Genomic DNA, 12,843 nt, shown 5'->3' with positions numbered 1-12,843 from the left:
ACACCTTCTGCTGACGTCTGACCGCGCTGCGAAATGAAAGTCACATGACTGACTATAGCTCTGTACGAGTCGTGATGTTTTTATTATGCATTTTTTTTACAACAATAGATCAAACTACACGACTTCAGTGGGTTATTCTGTAAGTGTGCGTGTGTGTGTGCGTGTACGTTTCAGTTCTTCTGTAACTGTGTGTGTGTGCGTGCACATTTCAGTTCTTCTGTAACTGTGTGTGTGTGCGTGCACATTTCAGTTCTTCTGTAAATGTGTGTGTGCGCGTGCACATTTCAGTTCTTCTGTAAATGTGTGTGTGCGCGTGCACATTTCAGTTCTTCTGTAACTGTGTGTGTGTGCGTGCACATTTCAGTTCTTCTGTAAGTGTGTGTGTGCGCGTGCACATTTCAGTTCTTCTGTAAGTGTGTGTGTGCGCGTGCACATTTCAGTTCTTCTGTAAGTGTGTGTGTGCGCGTGCACATTTCAGTTCTTCTGTAACTGTGTGTGTGCGTGTGCACATTTCAGTTCTTCTGTAAGTGTGTGTGTGCGTGCACATTTCAGTTCTTCTGTAAGTGTGTGTGTGCGTGTGCACATTTCAGTTCTTCTGTAACTGTGTGTGTGCGTGTGCACATTTCAGTTCTTCTGTAAGTGTGTGTGTGCGTGCACATTTCAGTTCTTCTGTAAGTGTGTGTGTGCGCGTGCACATTTCAGTTCTTCTGTAAGTGTGTGTGTGCGCGTGCACATTTCCGTAGAGTGGCAAAAGAACAACCTACAGTTCGCTATACGTATTAAAGGGCCACTTTTATGTGGGTAATAATACGTGTTTTTAGATATTTCAGTATTTCAAGGTTTCCATGCAGCTCCATGATGCCATGCATTGGCTCACTTCCTTCCTGGACTACAATTCCCATAATACTTTGGTGCACTGCTCCTCCTTGTGGATAGGGGGAGAGGGCTGTCTTACTGAGACAACATGTAGTCCAGGAAGTAAGTGAGCCCAGTGTCCATGGCTGCGTCCGAATTCATTCCCTATGCCCCATATAGTGCACTACTTTGGGGTTCCGCCATTTTGTTATAGTGTCCGAATGTGTAGTGAGCATTTTTGCACCCTACAGTAGTGGACTGAAGTATCCCACAATGCACCGGGAATTGTAGGGAGCTCCCGATGGTCACTACAAAAACACAGCGAAGCAAATCTGCCCCATAATGCATTGCGCAAGCTCGCTCTTGAGCGCACATGCACGCGTTTGCGCACGTGCGCTGCTTCTGCATGCATGCGCTCATCGCGCTCCAACTCAGAAGAGGCAGAAGTTGAACCAGCGAAAGAACTCAACACAAATGTACTTTTTTAACTTTCGTTTTCCCCTCTTTTCTTCCCTGGCGGATCTCGAAGCTACAGATCGAGACAAATGATCTGTGCATTTATTTGAAATGGTTTTATTTATTTAATAAATCTACTCATTTGCAATAGTATTACTAATCTGATTCATTGTATCACCCAGGCCCAGTGCATGACGTTAGGAGAGGAATCAGTTGCTTGCTGTAGAATATATTTGTGAGATTCTTTATCACAAACGTAGGCTAAATACATGCATGTGAGACACGTTTTATTAATATTCATTCATTCCTGCCATGACAAAATATGCTATCTAACATTATTTCATTGAATTGCGATAAATGCATTAAAACTTCATTGTGTAGGCAGTCATTTATTGGTCTGCTGTTTCTGTTAACACCAAACGTCCGTATTGTGAGCAGAGCTTGTAGATCGGCTACTTTTGGTAATTCTTTACCAAAAGTAACCAAGTAAAAGTATACAAGCTCACAACACGGACGTCGCGCGTTGCTTATATATCGGCTATTTTTGCCGTATCACCCCGCCCCAGGATTAGCGGGGGTTCATGTGGTTAATCAATCATGCTGCTGATATTTTCATATATTGTCAAGGTTGTGCACTGTTTTCATATTGCTGGATAATGGATATAGCCTAATATTAATTTATTGATAATAATCATAGGCCCATTGTTATTTTAAAATAACCTTTTTATCATAGATATATAGGCCTAAATGCCTGCAAACATATTTTCATTAACCTATTTTTTCTTTATTCATTCATGAATTTAACAAACTGTCCTTGCAGGGAGGTGACAGCCTGCAGTCACTTATTTGATACATAATTCAGCAGCAGCGTTTTGACTGGTTTCTTGTAGTCAGTTGATTCTTCATATCCAAATGAGTGAAACGGCCGGGATAATTTGTTTATTTTTCAAACAGTTCTTTATGAGGCGATCTGAAAAAACCTAATGGGGATTTCATGCAAATAAAAAGTACATGAACCCGCGGAACTACAGCGCCCTCTACCGATATTGACGTCAGAGTCGGTGCTCCCCATACAGGGAGTATTGTCCGAAATCTTCACTATAGAGTCCACTAGAGTCTGGATCCCCGTATGGGGGGTAGGGAGTAGGGAACAACCCTAGCAATTCGGACGCAGCCCATGACATCAGCGACACTGGGCTCACTGCTACAATCCAACATATCTAAAACCACATATTACACACATAAAGATCTCCAGGAAAGTGTTCTAAAGCTTCTAAACCTCATTAACATATATTTTTTTGCAAAAAGGGCGTAGGTTACCTTTAACCCATTCTGAACGGGAACCCATTTTGGTGTTAGCATTACGTTATGCTTTAGCTATTGAAAAATAGCAGACCTACAAGCTCGTAGCGCGCCACTCGGTGGCGCGCTACGAGCTTGAAAAATCGAGCTTTGAAAAATCAAAGAACGACTGACATTTTTAGAATCTGATCTCAGGTCAGAATGGGTTAATCAGACCAGTGTGTGTCCAGTGGAAACCTCGTATGAATCTGATCTCAGGTCAGAATGGGGTTAATCAGACCAGTGTGTGTCCAGTGGAAACCTCGTATGAATCTGATCTCAGGTCAGAATGGGTTAAGTAAACCTTTACACATACATTTCTATATTGCATTATTGATACTTTTACTGAAGTAAAGGAACTACTGCAAACAGGTACCATTGGTTCTGGTCGGCGTCACAGTTGCAGTGTTTCCTGGGGTCCAGACAGCTGCCCCGCGGGCCACAGGCACACTGACGGCTGCCGGGCTCTGCCCCGGCCCAGTACGACTGGAGCCGGCCTTCACCCGGACCCCCGAGCCACCAGCCGAACGGGGACCCCTCTGAGGAGGAGACAGGACAGTTAATGTAGGACCCCCACCCCACCACGGAGACCCCTCTGAGGACACAGGACAGTTAATGTAGGACCCCCACCCCACCACAGAGACCCCTCTGAGGACACAGGACAGTTAATGTAGGACCCCCACCCCACCACGGAGACCCCTCTGAGGACACAGGACAGTTAATGTAGGACCCCCACCCCACCACGGAGACCCGTCTGAGGACACAGGACAGTTAATGTAGGACCCCCACCCCACCACGGAGACCCCTCTGAGGACACAGGACAGTTAATGTAGGACCCCCACCCCACCACGGAGACCCCTCTGAGGAGGAGACAGGACAGTTAATGTAGGACCCCCACCCCACCACGGAGACCCCTCTGAGGAGGACACAGGACAGTTAATGTAGGACCCCCACCCCACCACGGAGACCCCTCTGAGGAGGAGACAGGACAGTTAATGTAGGACCCCCACCCCACCACGGAGACCCCTCTGAGGACACAGGACAGTTAATGTAGGACCCCCACCCCACCACGGAGACCCCTCTGAGGAGGACACAGGACAGTTAATGTAGGACCCCCACCCCACCACGGAGACCCCTCTGAGGACACAGGACAGTTAATGTAGGACCCCCACCCCACCACGGAGACCCCTCTGAGGAGGACACAGGACAGTTAATGTAGGACCCCCACCCCACCACGGAGACCCCTCTGAGGAGGACACAGGACAGTTAATGTAGGACCCCCACCCCACCACGGAGACCCCTCTGAGGAGGAGACAGGACAGTTAATGTAGGACCCCCACCCCACCACGGAGACCCCTCTGAGGAGGACACAGGACAGTTAATGTAGGACCCCCACCCCACCACGGAGACCCCTCTGAGGAGGACACAGGACAGTTAATGTAGGACCCCCACCCCACCACGGAGACCCCTCTGAGGAGGACACAGGACAGTTAATGTAGGACCCCCACCCCACCACGGAGACCCCTCTGAGGACACAGGACAGTTAATGTAGGACCCCCACCCCACCACGGAGACCCCTCTGAGGACACAGGACAGTTAATGTAGGACCCCCACCCCACCACGGAGACCCCTCTGAGGACACAGGACAGTTAATGTAGGACCCCCACCCCACCACAGAGACCCCTCTGAGGAGGACACAGGACAGTTAATGTAGGACCCCCACCCCACCACGGAGACCCCTCTGAGGACACAGGACAGTTAATGTAGGACCCCCACCCCACCACGGAGACCCCTCTGAGGACACAGGACAGTTAATGTAGGACCCCCACCCCACCACGGAGACCCCTCTGAGGACACAGGACAGTTAATGTAGGACCCCCACCACACCACGGAGACCCCTCTGAGGAGACAGGACAGTTAATGTAGGACCCCCACCACACCACGGAGACCCCTCTGAGGACACAGGACAGTTAATGTAGGACCCCCACCCCACCACGGAGACCCGTCTGAGGACACAGGACAGTTAATGTAGGACCCCCACCACACCACGGAGACCCCTCTGAGGAGGAGACAGGACAGTTAATGTAGGACCCCCACCCCACCACGGAGACCCCTCTGAGGAGGACACAGGACAGTTAATGTAGGACCCCCACCCCACCACGGAGACCCCTCTGAGGAGGAGACAGGACAGTTAATGTAGGACCCCCACCCCACCACGGAGACCCCTCTGAGGAGGAGACAGGACAGTTAATGTAGGACCCCCACCCCACCACAGGGACCCCTCTGAGGAGACAGGACAGTTAATGTAGGACCCCCACCACACCACCAGCTGAACAGAGACCCCTCTGAGGACACAGTACAGTTTACAAAGTGTAAATGGTAAATTATGGTGCATTTAAGCGCTTAAAGGTTTTATGACATTCATTTTCTTTTTTTTTTCTTTTTTTTTTTCTTTTAGGTTTTATGACCTCAATTACACCCAAAAAACCTGAACTTTGAACATTCAGTGGATTTTCTTTGGTCTGAAGTTTTCTTTGGGGTTTGGAAGCCTTTTGAGCTACAATGAAAACAGTCAACACAGTGAAAACAGTGACATCTGCTGGCAAATCCCATTGACATATATGGGATTTGCAGGATCTTACATCACAAACAGCAGGAAAATCAGAGCACCTGTTTGAGCCAGAAAACCCCAGATCACAGAAAATCTACTGAATGTTAAAAGTTCATGTTTTTTGGGTGCATTTGAGATTAGAAAACCTAACAAAAACAAGAACAATTCCAAAACCCACACACACACACACACACACACACACACACGCTTAATAAACATACTATTTCCCTACCTGGCGTATTGAGGAGACGTGACTGCTTGCAGTGATAGGTCAGTTCCTGTTGGCAGTGCTCCGATTGGTCAATGACGGCCGCCAGCTGCTCCTCATTGGCCGGGTAGTCAAAGTGGGCGGAGTGACCCCCGCCGTGGGGGGAGGGGGAGGGGGAGGGGGAGGGCACCCTGGTCAGCCCGGTGTTGTTGTGACGAAGCAGCGTCCAGGTCTGCTCCTCTGATTGGTTAGAGAGAGACCATGCATCTTAATAGCAGATCTACAAGTCTACATGTCTGCTCCTCTGATTGGTGGACACGACGCTTATACATCTTCTGACCTGAGATCAGATTCTAAAAATGTTCTTCTACATCCTGACAGTGTTCTGATAAAGCTATGTTTCTATGTCAGTCGTTCTTCGATCTTTAAAAAATAGCAGACCTACAAGCTTGTAGCGCGCCACTCGGTGTCACTAAGTAACCTAACACTAAAACATCTCATCTCAGATGATGACAGATTTCACTATGACTAAACTGAATCCCATTCTGCATGTGTGTGCGTGCGGCGTGCGTGCGGCGTGCATGCATGAGTGTGTATACAGACAGTATTTTGTACACTACACACGTGCGTGCCAGACGGTGTGTTATATACTGTACCTGTCATGTTACAGTAGACCAGCTGAGGGGGGTGTTATATACTGTACCTGTCATGATACAGTAGACCAGCTGAGGGGGGTGTTATATACTGTACCTGTCATGTTACAGTAGACCAGCGTGGGGGGGAGCTCTCCGCTGCCGTCCACATCGATGTGATAAAGTCCTGACGCGTTGCCGCGGTGCTTGTACGCCTCACAGGACTGCTCATATACCGCTGAGGACCAGAAGAAAACATCATTCTGACCTGAGATCAGATTCATACGAGGTTTCCACTGGGACACACACTGGTCTGATTAACCCATTCTGACCTGAGATCAGATTCTAAAAATGTCAGTCGCTCTTCGATTTTTTCAAAAATAGCAGACCTACAAGCTCATAGCGCGCCACTCGGTGGCGCGATATGAGCTTGTAGGTCTATCATTTAGCTAGGGACCCCCTAGCCTGGGGTCCACCTAATGCTTTCTATCTAGACACAGCTGCGCGACATGAGACTAATTAATTAGAGCGACAGAGAGAGAGAGAGAGGAGTATGTGTGTGTGTGTGTGTGTGTGTGTGTGTGTGTGTGTGTGTGTGTGTGTGTGTGTGTGCGTGTGTGTATCAATTTAACAAAGATGCAGAAGATCAGAAATCAGCAGAGAGTGATCGACGTTTGCGCTACTCTATGCCGTACTGAAGTGGACCCAGACTTTTATTTTCCTCCCTGGAAATAAAAACGTCTGGGTTTCCGAGGCTAGGGACCCCCTGGAACTCCCTCAAGGACCCCTGGGGGTCCCCGGACCCCACTTTGGGAACAACTGCTGAGAAAGAGATGAAGGGTTAGGGTTAGGGTGCGGGTTAGGGTTAGGGTTAGGGTAACCCTAACCCACATAACTTCCTAGTATGATGACGATGTCCCTCTACCCTTTATTACTGATTGATCAAGCATTCCACGACAAAAGCACCTTTGTTTTTTCCCCATATTCACTTTAGCCCGTATAATGGCTGGCTGGCTGGCTGGCTGACTGACTGACTGACTGACTGACTGACTGGCTGGCTGGCTGGCTGGCTGGCTGGCTGGCTGGCTGGCTGGCTGGCTGGCTGGCTGGCTGGCTGGCTGGCTGGCTGGCTGGCTGGCTGACTGGCTGGCTGACTGACTGACTGACTGACTGACTGACTGACTGGCTGACTCTTTTGTTGAAACAAACACGCTTGCCTGGCAATCAGTCCCTGAATGTGGTACAAATAGCGATCCCATGAATGCTTTCCCAGCAGCACAGCAAAGCATCTCCATTATCCCACAGCCGGCGATGTGCAATTTCACATTTTCATTCAAATCAACAACCCTGTTTGTTTCATCCATAAATCTATCACAGCTCCCTAACATCTCCGTAACCATCATGATGATGATTGATGGGGAGTGATCATTATTATTATTTTTTTTTTTTCTTTACTACATTTTTATCCCACGATTTTGTAACCCAGTTTTCTTTTCACCCAGTGCCAATTATCTAATGTAATCCTGGGCGCTACACTTCCTCTGCCAACCTGGGGGGGGCAGCAGACTGACCTCATGCCTCCTTCTATGCATGAGGAGTCCAAGCTGCTTCTTTTCACCTGACAGGGGGGAATTTCCCCGGCCGGACGTAGCGCGTGGAAGGAACACGTTATTCCGACCAGTTCCTTTCCCCTCCATCAGGCGCCCCGGCTGGCCAGGGGGAGGTAGTTTTAGAGACCAGGATTAAGGCATGTTTTTGTGAGGGTATCTACCCTATAGGGGACACGGGGAGTGATCATTCATGTTATTGTTGCTCAATTGGTGCAGTTCTTCTTTTATTAATTATTTTTATTATTTCAAGGCCCTCCTATATACAGGTTTAATGTTTGTTTTACATCACCATGTTGTAAAGGTGATGATGAGAGCGCCCCTCACTTCACACAGGTGTGATTTCTATCATACACCCGTCAGTCATCGTGGCCCTCCCTGTCTCGGATTTATTTTATTTTATTTTAGTTGACACACAGTGGTGATGTTCGCCTGTCACTCCACTGTTTAGTGTTTAGTTTAGTTTAGAGATGCTTTGAAGCAGCGGCGTGAGTGCCGGAGTGTGTTTTCCCCCCACCTCCATGTCCTTGCTTACATTATAACCTCAGAGTGCCTTAATGCTTCCCAGACCAGAACCAGGCCCGTGGGTTGTGCAGAGTGCTGCAATGCTGAGCTCACAGCGATGGCAGGTGTAGTGAGTACATGGTGCAGTAACTTACAGCGGTGGCAGGTGGTGCCGCTGTAGTGAGTACATGGTGCAGTAAATTACAGCGGTGACAGCTAGGTGGCGCCGGTGTAGTGAGTACATGGTGCAGTAACTTACAGCGGTGACAGCTAGGTGGCGCCGCTGTAGTGAGTACATGGTGCAGTAACTTACAGCGGTGACAGCTAGGTGGCGCCGGTGTAGTGAGTACATGGTGCAGTAACTTACAGCGGTGACAGCTAGGTGGCGCCGGTGTAGTGAGTACATGGTGCAGTAACTTACAGCGGTGGCAGGTGGCGCCGGTGTAGTGAGTACATGGTGCAGTAACTTACAGCGGTGACAGCTAGGTGGCGCCGGTGTAGTGAGTACATGGTGCAGTAAATTACAGCGGTGACAGCTAGGTGGCGCCGGTGTAGTGAGTACATGGTGCAGTAACTTACAGCGGTGGCAGGTGGCGCCGGTGTAGCCGCCGTTGGAACAGTTGCAGTGGAAGGTTCTCCAGGACTGAGTGCAGCGGCCTCCGTGTTCACAGCGACTGGGAGAGCACCTGGAACCAGAACCAACGCAGAAACAACAACGTGGACATCAAGAAAGGTGAACCTAGGGTAGGTACCCTCACATGTTCTCCCCGTGTCCCCTAGGGTAGGTACCCTCACATGTTCTCCCTGTGTCCCCTAGGGTAGGTACCCTCACATGTTCTCCCCGTGTCCCCTAGGGTATAGGTACCCTCACATGTTCTCCCCGTGTCACCTAGGGTAGGTACCCTCACATGTTCTCCCCGTGTCCCCTATAGGGTAGGTACCCTCACATGTTCTCCCCGTATCCCCTAGGGTAGGTACCCTCACATGTTCTCCCCGTGTCCCCTAGGGTAGGTACCCTCACATGTTCTCCCCGTGTCCCCTAGGGTAGGTACCCTCACATGTTCTCCCCGTGTCCCCTAGGGTAGGTACCCTCACATGTTCTCCCCGTGTCCCCTAGCGTAGGTACCCTCACATGTTCTCCCTGTGTCCCCTAGGGTAGGTACCCTCACATGTTCTCCCCGTGTCCCCTAGGGTATAGGTACCCTCACATGTTCTCCCCGTGTCACCTAGGGTAGGTACCCTCACATGTTCTCCCCGTGTCCCCTATAGGGTAGGTACCCTCACATGTTCTCCCCGTATCCCCTAGGGTAGGTACCCTCACATGTTCTCCCCGTGTCCCCTAGGGTAGGTACCCTCACATGTTCTCCCCGTGTCCCCTATAGGGTAGGTACCCTCACATGTTCTCCCCGTGTCCCCTAGGGTAGGTACCCTCACATGTTCTCCCCGTGTCCCCTAGGGTAGGTACCCTCACATGTTCTCCCCGTGTCCCCTAGGGTAGGTACCCTCACATGTTCTCCCCGTGTCCCCTAGGGTAGGTACCCTCACATGTTCTCCCCGTGTCCCCTAGGGTAGGTACCCTCACATGTTCTCCCCGTGTCCCCTAGGGTAGGTACCCTCACATGTTCTCCCCGTGTCCCCTAGGGTAGGTACCCTCACATGTTCTCCCCGTGTCCCCTAGGGTAGGTACCCTCACATGCTCTCCCCGTGTCCCCTAGGGTAGGTACCCTCACAAAAAACATGCAGTAATCCTGGTCTCTATACTGCCTCCCCCTGGCCAGCCGGGGCGCCTGATGGAGGGGAAAGGAACTGGTCTCTATACTGCCTCCCCCTGGCCAGCCGGGGCGCCTGATGGAGGGGAAAGGAACTGGTTGGAATAACGTGTTCCTTCCACGCGCTACGTCCAACCAGGGAAACTCCCCCCTGTCAGGTGTAAAGGAGCAACTTGGACACTCAGGCATGAAGGAAGCATGAGTTCAAGTCCGTTGCTCTCCCCTTGTCCCCCATATATGGGGACTAGGTTGGTCTCCCCTTGTCCCCCATATATGGGGACTAGGTTGGTCTCCCCTTGTCCCCCATATATGGGGACTAGGTTGGTCTCCCCTTGTCCCCCATATATGGGGACTAGGTTGGTCTCCCCTTGTCCCCCATATATGGGGACTAGGTTGGTCTCCCCTTGTCCCCCATATATGGGGACTAGGTTGGTCTCCCCTTGTCTCCCATATATGGGGACTAGGTTGGTCTCCCCTTGTCCCCCATATATGGGGACTAGGTTGGTCTCCCCTTGTCCCCCATATATGGGGACTAGGTTGCTCTCCCCTTGTCCCCCATATATGGGGACTAGATTGCTCTCCCCTTGTCCCCCATATATGGGGACTAGGTTGGTCTCCCCTTGTCCCCCATATATGGGGACTAGGTTGGTCTCCCCTTGTCCCCCATATATGGGGACTAGGTTGGTGGAGGGTGTGTAGAGCCCAGGATCACATTAGATAATTGACACAGGGGTGAAAAATGGGTTACAAAATCGTGGGATAAAAAATATATATTAATAAAAAATAAAATAAAACGTATAGTAGGACACGACAGCTTTTCTCACAGTGTTTATTTCCAGTGTTGGCAAGTAACTTAAGTAATATACTACTTTCAGTAATATTATTACTTTTTTCCAGTAATATGTAACTTAACTAGTTACTTTCACATTTTGAGTAATAATATTACATTTACTTTTTTTCAAAAGTAATATTATTACTATTTTCACAAGCCTTGGTGGAACTGTGGGTTTGAGTGTTTATTTATAATGGTAGACTGGGTTGAAGTCAAGTTGCTTTGCAGACTGCTGATCCGCTCTAGATCTAGACTCTAGAGCGGATACGGAAACGATGCACACTCGTCGGTAGGTATGTGTGAAGTATCGGATGCAGAAGGGCGGGCCTTAAACCGTCTGGAACACGGAACAACAACCTAAACTAGTGTGTGTAACTCGTTAGACTGCACTGTTAGAGAGAAGAGATGTAAACAAACTAAGCATGGAGGAGGTGGAGGAGACAGAAACACCGGCACAACAAAGCGTTATAACATTCAATAGAAGTATTCGCATTATTTTGAGTATGTCCGCGATCAAGACGAGATGAACATTATTGTCCGCTGCAAGTTGTGCATACGGAAGAAGCTATATTCCACGTCGAAATCTACTTCTAATCTATGTGTACAAATGGATCCATCTTCATGAGTTAAATAAACACTGCAGAATAGGGGAGGGGGGACTGCTAATGTTGAAAATGCAAAGTAAGACTTTTGGGGACAAAATATGCAATTACTGGGGGCGAGAGAAAAAGTAATAAGTAAAGTAATAAGTAACTAGTTACTTTTCTCAGGGAGTAATAAGTAGTGTAACTTTATTACTTTGTTTAAAAGTAATAAGTAATAAGTAGTATATCGATGTTAAAGTAAAATTTTGCCAACACTGGTTATGTCTCAGCTCCGCTCTCAGACGAGCAATAACTCTGAAATGTATAAATAGCACACATGGGTGTGTGCGTGTGCAACTGTGCATGCGTGCCTAGGCGTGTGTGTGTGTGTGTGTGTGTGTGTGTGTGTGTGTGTGTTTTTCCGCACGCACAACCTGTCCGTCATGGTGATGTAATCTCCGACACTTCGCGTACAGTACAGTACAGCTACTCCTCGACAATTACGTTGTCAAGAATCCAATTTCTCCCCCGCGACGTGAAAGAGAAGTCTGTCCTAAATATAGAACCCTGACAAGAAAACAATCAAAGGGATGCTCAACTTTAAGTGACTCGTATTCCTCCTTGACGGGAAAAAGGCAGCGCAGCTGTCGTGCTATACGGTCAAATAACCCATTCTGACCTGAGATCAGATTCATACGAGGTTTCCACTGGACACACACTGGTCTGATTAACCCATTCTGACCTGAGATCAGATTCATACGAGGTTTCCACATGGACACACACTGGTCTGATGAACCCATTCTGACCTGTGATCAGATTCTAAAAAATGTCAGTCGTTCTTCGATTTTTCAAAAATAGCAGACCTACAAGCTCGTATCGCGCCACTCGGTGGCGCGCTACGAGCTTGTAGATCTGCTATTTTTCAATAGCTAAAGCATGACATGATGCTGACACCAAAATGGGTTCCTGTTCAGAATGGGATAATAGGTTATTACCACAACGCCAGTTCTGATTCCAGGGAGAGCAACTTTGATCTAGTCTAAAGATAAAGGAAACTTTATCGTCCGTGAAATGTACCTAAAATGGAAATTCGTCTTTTGCACACCGGCAGAGTCAGTTACAACAACACGTTTTACACCTGTGTAAAAATACACAGGTGCGTTAAAACACTATGTAAAATCCATTCACATTAACACAGCAAACGGTGATCATGAACAGTGGGGATTAGGTGAACTATTTAAACATTTTCTTATTTAAAATGTCCTCAGCAGTATTGGCACAAACAAAGTTTTTGTAACCCTTCTTTGTAGCTAGTTTTGCCCGATGGCAACAAGTCAAATTCAGTGTGAAGAGGGTGTAGTATTTATCTGTGATATTTATATTATTTTCATTTGATTTCATTCATACAATTTTATCCCACGGCTTTGTAACCCATTTTTTCACC

General features: G+C 48.5%; 1 pseudogene across 1 annotated transcript in view; it reads right to left on the bottom strand.

The window, feature by feature from the left end:
* Window positions 1-12,843, bottom strand: part of LOC310870659 (contactin-associated protein-like 4) — a 169,069-nt pseudogene that overhangs the window by 72,985 nt on the left and 83,241 nt on the right. The window contains exons 14-17 of the transcript in view: window positions 8,794-8,900; window positions 6,222-6,341; window positions 5,496-5,711; window positions 3,029-3,191 (exon numbers count right to left, since the gene is read on the bottom strand). The product of the transcript in view is annotated as a contactin-associated protein-like 4 (transcript). The remainder of the gene's footprint in view (window positions 1-3,028; window positions 3,192-5,495; window positions 5,712-6,221; window positions 6,342-8,793; window positions 8,901-12,843) is intronic.

This window comes from Protomyctophum parallelum (genome assembly GCF_964188405.1).
Source record: "Protomyctophum parallelum genome assembly, chromosome: 14".
Taxonomy (NCBI): Eukaryota; Metazoa; Chordata; class Actinopteri; order Myctophiformes; family Myctophidae; genus Protomyctophum; species Protomyctophum parallelum.
This window is presented reverse-complemented; position numbering and strand designations above follow the sequence as displayed.